This window comes from Poecilia reticulata, chromosome 17 (assembly GCF_904066995.2).
Source record: "Poecilia reticulata chromosome 17, P_reticulata-male-v2, whole genome shotgun sequence".
NCBI lineage: Eukaryota > Metazoa > Chordata > Actinopteri > Cyprinodontiformes > Poeciliidae > Poecilia > Poecilia reticulata.
This window is the reverse complement of record NC_088846.1, coordinates 6,806,293-6,813,914: the sequence shown is the minus strand read 5'-3', so window position 1 is coordinate 6,813,914 and position 7,622 is coordinate 6,806,293. Positions and strand designations below refer to the sequence as shown.

Here is a 7,622-nt window from a genome sequence, read left to right as displayed (position 1 = left end):
CGTAGCTAACAGTGCGTTGACACACGGCTGTTACCTTAAAGTTGTAATTACACATTTTCACCACCGGAGGGTGCTGTTTATGGAGGACCAAAACTGACATAATAATAAATAAAAGAATAAATATATATACTATATATTTTCTTTTTTATTTCTCCATACACATGACTTTCCATCAAGAAAAATAGACATTTTTTATTTATTATTTCCTAACCGTATTTATTTCTTGATGTATTTATTTATTATTTCCTCGCTGTATTATTATTCACTCCTCCGTATTATTATTCACTCCTCCGTATTATTATTCACTCCTTCGTATTATTATTCACTCCTCCGTTTTATTATTCCCTCGTCCGTTTTATTATTCACTCCTCCGTATTATTATTCACTCCTTCGTATTATTATTCACTCGTCCGTTTTATTATTCCCTCGTCCGTTTTATTATTCCCTCGTCGGTATACGGACGAGGGAATGTAAATATGTAAATGAGGAGGCCTGCTTTCTATGTCCTGCTCTTCTATTGGGTCAATCAACCGGAAACAGAACGATCAGTCTGCAGATCCATTGTTCATGCCTGCGCTGTGCTTCTCTTAGCAGAGCAACCTTTTTTAGAGGAATTTTAAAAAATTTAAGAAATGTATCGTAGGATTGCTGAGGATTTAAGGCACCTTGCCAATTTAGCTGAAAGTAGCACAGTCAGTGATGACTATTTGCTTTTTCGTGTCAATGTTTTTATGGAGTTGCTGGTCCAGGTAGCTGCAGACACGGATAATGATGCTGACTCATTAGTTGTCCAGATGTTGGAGGAAGTGGCTTGCCGTTTGCACCAATCTGTGTACCACACAAGAACAGTTGGAAGACCTGGATATTTGCTGCCTGCTGAGGTATTGGAATAATTTCTTCTTGCTGGTGTATCCGTCATGGATATTGGCAGACTTTTTGGGGTCAGTGAAAGAACAGTTCACAGGCGAATGGCAGAGTACGGTATAAGGTAAGCATGTGTGATATTTCTTTTGCTTTTTGGAACTTATTTGTATTTAATATTAGTATTATAATTCCAGTTGTTACAGAACATCTGTTTCAGTTGCGTGTGGTTATGTTTCATGGCTGTTGAGGTACTGACTTATCTAAATCATAAGATCCCATTCATGTTAGTGTTTAGCTAAGGAAAAACAGGGTGCAAAAATCATTATAAATAATGTTATTATTATATTATTATTTCATGATGACAGCTGACGCTCTGCCTCCCCTGACCGCATGTTTCTGATCTGTTGTGTTCAAATGTCCAAATATCAAATTTTACTAATAAAACATGTCATCTTGAGCCTTTAATTCACTGAAGAAGTTCAGAATTGTGAGATATTCATATTCATTAATGATTTGCTCGTTCTCTGTTCTAACCCTGCTTCTGGAACTCAAAATCATGAACTCAATGTCTACAGAGCAATAACTGGATACCAGGGTGGCGTTGTGAAGCCAGCTGTTAATGTAAATCCAAACACAACCTATACTGGATTTACCTGTAAGAGCATGACTCCTGTCATGCAATAAAAGTTGTTAGCCCCTCCAAGCCTTATGGCATTATCAGGAAAAAAATAGTTTATCCATGTCTTGCAGAAAAAGAGAAAGCAGCTGTTTCTTGTTTCCCTTTTGGTGGTTACATTAAGATGCATGTAATCCATGAAGCTTAATGGACTACATGAAAGCAATGATACATTGCTTTCAAGCTATCATTTGGCAAGGGTAGCTTTTAGCTGATGTGCAAGTCCATGACACCCTAGCTTTTGTTTTCTCTCACGTCTTCTCCGCTGTCTTTGTCTCCATGGTCATGGGCTGCTGCAAGACTAAACTGCTCTAACTCATCTAACTTGCATAGCAGTCCAAGGCTTTGTACAGTTGTCTGTGTCTTCAAATTTTTGTAGTACACATGACTGAATTTGCTGAAAATTATTGACGCTCAGACTGTTATTAAAGATTTTTAAATAACCAATTTGTTTTCTAATGACTAAATACATTTACAGGACATGAATAACATTGAGTGACATAATGTAAATAGAATTTAAAGTTGTTGGTCTTTAAATAAGTGTATTATGTTTTTCTCACCTTTCTCATTAAAATGTCTTTTCAATCCAGGATTGAGAGGTTGTGGAGAGATGTATTTGGGGCAGTGTTGGATCCGTTTTATACAACTTTCTGCTACCTGGAGACCGAGGGCCTGTTGCAAACAGACAACGAGGTGCACTTATACGCATTACACTGGACCTTTTTACCTCAAATCAACAGACATCTGAGATTTTTCATGGACGGCTGGAACAACCACCGACTACGTACAGAACGGAACCAGTCACCACTACTGTTGTGGTCTCAAAACCAACATGAAGATGGCGACCCCACACAGGTTTGTGTAATGTGTTCCATTTCACAAAGTTTAATTATAAATTAACTTGTGTGTTTTAAAAAAAACTCCAGTGTGTCTAATTTGGATTTTATTTACATCACGATTTCTTAAATCTTTGACAGGTTGACAACCAGTATGGTATTGATGGGGAGAGGCAATATGGTCACCATCATGATGGCGTGACTGTACCAGAGGTAGAGCTTCCAAGGCCTTTGACTCGGGTGGAAATTGAAAGACTACCAGATCCAACGACCTTGTTTTCTAATGTGATAAATGTTTATCAACAGACAGTTGATATTCTCACTGAAATATGTAAATAGAGGCTACAAAAAAACGTCCTTGAAAATTTGATGCAACTTTGTTTCCTTATTAGATAAAAATATTTTCTTTGAGTGTGTAATTTATTATCATAATGTATGTTGCTCCTTTTCAGACAAAAAGTTAATAAAATTAACTCCATTATAAACAGAAACAACTTGCTATTTATTTATAACCATCACATAATCTTACACAGTGGTCCAGTTACATTTTGTAATTGAAAAGACAATAAACTTGATGTGAACTATTTGTAAATTAACAATATTCAGTGTTTAAATGTGCTACTTACATGTTTCTGTAATAAAAACACCTTTAATATGACTTTTCATTATAAATCAATATATATCAGATTTTAGCTTGTAGGTTTAATTAATTTCAAGCTAAGAAATAAAGTATTACTATGGTTTTATATTTTGAAAGTTTTTGTGTGATACTACAAATGACTAGGTAAACTTAGTAAACAATTGATAGCATCAAGAACAAGCTCTTCAATAAGTTGTACAATAACTTGAAGCAGTTATATTTTAAACAATAATGCAAAGTTCTGTCAAACTCGAGTCATTAACAAGTGCACTACACATTACTTCAGAACCATTACAGAAAATTAGAAAGTTGTAACTTTGACAAGAAATGTCATGGGGCATGTCTAAGTGCGTAAACTTGTAACGCGTTGCAATAGCCTGGTTCAAATTAGTCCGAAACCTGAATAGCTTGATGAAATGCTGGCTATAAGGTTTTGGTGGAAGTCTGCATAGGTTTTGTCATTTTTTGACAATTTCAACATCAGAAAGCAAGTAGATGACTGCAGGAGATTGCAGTCAACAACTTGAATCTCCAGATTGGAGCTGACCAGACCCCAGCCAGTCCAAAAAGTTAGTAGATTCCTTAGGATGTCCGACGTCCCTTTACGGCACACAAATACAAAAATTATGTTAAGATTAAAATTTAATTAATACATCTGTGAAAAAACTCTTCCCAATTAAGTTTTGAAAAAACCCAATGTATTTTTAAATAATTTCTTACCACTTTCGATGAATCTGCGGAGGAAATTCATAATCAGACAGTGATCTTCCAAAGAGACTATGTCCTCATCGATCTCTTCGTCATTAGGCCAGTTGATGTTATCAAGTAACATCTGCACAAAGAAATGAAATGCAAAAACATTCATCTACATATAGGTTATTGAAGATTTGAAAAAGATGCGTATAAAGGTAGGCCTAAGAATGTGTAAAGTCTTTTGTTTAGTGTTTTAATGTGCAGAAGAGACATATGAAATACAAGTGTAAACAGTGTCATGCATTTGTATGTACTGTGCAGTAACATGTCTCAAGTGCATATAACTTCACGTGTACAAACACGTGAAGTTATATGTTTTTTATAAGTTTTTTAATCATGTTTAACAAAAGAAAGACATTCCATTAGTAGTACATTGCTGCACTCTACAAACAAATAAGAAACATAAATCATTACATTTTAAAAATTAAGCAAGAAATTTTGAAGGAATGTATCAAACTTGTCAAAATAAAATTGTTTGATGTATTGCAAACCAGTGTGGCCTTTTAAAGACACATAATTGGTTTGTCCTTACAAACACACTTTAATTTATGGAACTAAAACATTTTACATACATTATTAGACAAGCAAAATAGTAAAGCAACAGTAACATAACTAACCCACCTCGGAAACATATGCGTTTTTCTCCCAGCCCAGCTCTTTGGAGACGCTCTTTGTCCTGTCGTCTTGGGACAACCGAGGAGTCTTTCCGTGCAAGACAACAGAAACTGTGTGTATACGTCGTCTGACAGACGGGATTTGTCCGTCTCTGATGCCTTAGATTTGTCCAGCTGGAAAACAGTCTAGAAACCTCAGCTGAGGGTGGAAATAATCAAGTGTTCAAAGCACCAAAGTTACATACTTAAGAAAGACAATTTTTTAAAAACCTTTTTAAAACCTTTTTTTAAAAACTATGAAATAGCTCACCATCAACCGGATGCCGTCCTGCAAAATCAACATTTCCAGGTGTTGCTGATGCTGTGAAAATAATGAGATATGTGTCAAAATATGTGAGAAAGTCTGGCATTGTAAGCCACATGAACACACACTCACATCTACGGATAATTTAGACTCTAAATACCTTCATTTATTTTTCTGCATTTTAGCGCTCACTAAAAACATTTTGGACATCCCTGATTTAGACAGACCAATAAACCTGACAGTCGCGTTTATAGACTGTGGGAGGAAACGGGAGTATGTCAATCCACGTTTCCCCATCTGATACGGTTCCGCCTGCGTCTTCCTGCTGCTCCGCCCCGCCCATCAGTGGTGGAGAAAGTACTCAATAAATGTACTCAAGTACAATAACGAAGTAACATAACATAAGCTGACGAATTACATTAAAAATAGTAAAAAAAAAAAAAAAAAAAAACCACACAAGGACGGGAACAAGAGAACACTTACTAAAATTGCGCGTTGGCCTGGCCCTGGGACTTTGTGTCGGAGGAGTAGAACCGGTGGTTGCTAATGAAATGAGAGTATGATTAACATCTTCCACAAATTTCCAAATGTATAGTTAGCCAAAAACTTACCGCGTTCCAACTCCTCCAACCTATTCGCAGCCTCCCTTAACAAGTCAGAAACTGAGCGTCCACCATGTGACTCCGCCATACCTTAGGTACTGCTCAACTGAGGCCGAAAGCGCAAAGTAGAAAGGCATGAACAATGGATCTGCAGACTGATCGTTCTGTTTCCGGTTGATTGACCCAATAGAAGAGCAGGACATAGAAAGCAGACCTCCTCATTTACATATTTACATTCCCTCGTCCGTATACCGACGAGGGAATAATAAAACGGACGAGGGAATAATAAAACGGACGAGGGAATAATAAAACGGAGGAGTGAATAATAATACGGAGGAGTAAATAATAATACAGCGAGGAAATAATAAATAAATACATCAAGAAATAAATACGGTTAGGAAATAATAAATAAAAAATGTCTATTTTTCTTGATGGAAAGTCATGTGTATGGAGAAATAAAAAAGAAAATATATAGTATATATATTTATTCTTTTATTTATTATTATGTCAGTTTTGGTCCTCCATAGCTGTTAGCCCCTATGGTAGAGTTCAAAGTAACTTCCAAATGTTATGTTTTTTTTTTAATTATCTCTAAGCAACTTATAACTTGTTTGCAATTGAAAAATTCTAGCTTAAACCACACACACACACACACACACACACACACACACACACACACACACACACACACACACACACACACACACACACACACACACACACACACACACACAAAAAATCAAAACAAACAAAACCAGAAATGACTCAACATTCTTTGTATTTCCTGTTTTATGGACAAATGAATGGGGAGTTTTTGTGTGAGTGACCTCCCATTCTGTCCTCCACTGGGAGGACAGAATGGGAGGTCAAATTTATGTGTGAACAGACCAGATGAAACTATAAAGTGTGGAGTTCTGGGGTTGTGAATCACGCCTAATAGCGCCCCGGATTGCCCAGGCTGCCCATGAAAAATGCAGCCATTAAGAACAAAAAAACGTCACCATAGACGTCATCAGAGGGTCTGATGGGAAAGATTTTTGTTTTCTTCCTAGTGGGTTCCAAGCAGTTCCCCACATTTTTTTAATTGTCTCCATGACATGGTTTGTTTACTTCATCGTTTTGCTGCTGAGTGACTTGGTAGCGCTCCTTCTGGACCTCCGGGTTACATCGGTTTAATAAAAGGAATTTGTCCCGTCAGTGCTGAGTCAGCGCCGTGTATCAGCTTGGAGTTATTGTGGTCTGCCAGGATCAAACTGCCAGTCTGATCTGATCTTAATCAAACATGAACGAACAGACCAAAAACTCTCACTGTGTTTGCGTGTGTGTTGCCCTGAAAGTTCAAGCTTGTTGGTACAGCACATTTCTGCAACAAGGCAGTTCAAAGTGCTTTACGTCATAAAAACATACTGTCACAAATTGTGTGAAAAAAAGCAACAAACATTACGTTTCGTCAAACGCCACCATCAAAATCAATGTTGATCAATGTTTCATTTACAAAGGCAACTCTAAGCAGGTTTCTGGAAGTTTGTTCCAGATTTGAGGTGCATAGAAACTGAATGTTGAATGCCATCTTCCTCCTGCCACCTCCTGTATTCTTTGTCGTTTCCGCCAGTAGTAACATCCGGTTGTTGATCACAAAAAAAAAGTGCAGTTTGGCGAAATACACTAATTACAATGGAAACGCAGCTATTGTTAGATGACTAGGATGAGTCACACAGTGGCAGGTCACTGATACCTGTTTTTATTTGTAAGTATGTTGTACAAATCAGTTTTCACTTTCACATTAGAGTGTTTTCTTGTAATTGTTTGGTCAAAGAAAGCCATATTTTGTTGACCGATTTGGAAAAGCGATTAAAAAAAAAGGGGGTAAAACGTCCAAGCGGGTGAATACGTTTCATTGGCCCATAAAATAACCCTGGGTCATTTTAAGATGTCTGAAGCAGACAACTTTCAAGGGGCGGTTCATGTACACAGCTGAAAACACCACAGCGCTGTAACCTGCTGCTACACTTTAAATGCTAATGCTTAATAAAAATACAAACAGGAAATGTATTCATGGACTGCAGAATTGCAGGATCAGATGGTTTTGCAACTGCAAGTCAAGCAAACTGTAGAAATAATGAAGCCTTCAGGTTTTAATCTGGAAGAAGCGACACAGTGAAGGAGCAGACTGTAACTTGGGTATTTGGGACAAATTGGCACAACAGTTTATTATCAAAATACGGTATATACATAAAGTTTGAAGACCCCACAGTGGGTTTAAAGACAGTCAGATTCTCCTTTATTATTATTATAGTTCCCCCATGTAGGTCGTGTTATTTTTCTCTTTAAAC

At 37.0% G+C, this 7,622-nt stretch overlaps 2 long non-coding RNA genes across 6 annotated transcripts; one reads left to right on the top strand and one right to left on the bottom strand.

Annotated features, from left to right (window-relative positions):
* Positions 1-388: 388 nt before the first annotated feature.
* Positions 389-2,713, top strand: LOC145548079 (uncharacterized). Its single transcript, XR_014084372.1, has 3 exons — positions 389-988; positions 2,131-2,395; positions 2,518-2,713. It is a non-coding gene; the product is annotated as an uncharacterized LOC145548079 (long non-coding RNA).
* Positions 2,714-2,854: 141 nt separating this feature from the next.
* Positions 2,855-5,817, bottom strand: LOC145548078 (uncharacterized). Of its 5 annotated transcripts, none has more exons than XR_014084369.1 (6): positions 5,299-5,814; positions 4,848-5,230; positions 4,694-4,744; positions 4,391-4,582; positions 3,737-3,848; positions 2,855-3,616 (listed from the first exon to the last, which is right to left on the bottom strand). It is a non-coding gene; the product is annotated as an uncharacterized LOC145548078 (long non-coding RNA). The 5 variants fall into 5 exon arrangements; XR_014084371.1 differs by having other exon boundaries at positions 4,391-4,557; XR_014084367.1 differs by having other exon boundaries at positions 5,171-5,230; positions 5,299-5,796.
* Between the last annotated feature and the right edge of the window lie 1,805 nt (positions 5,818-7,622).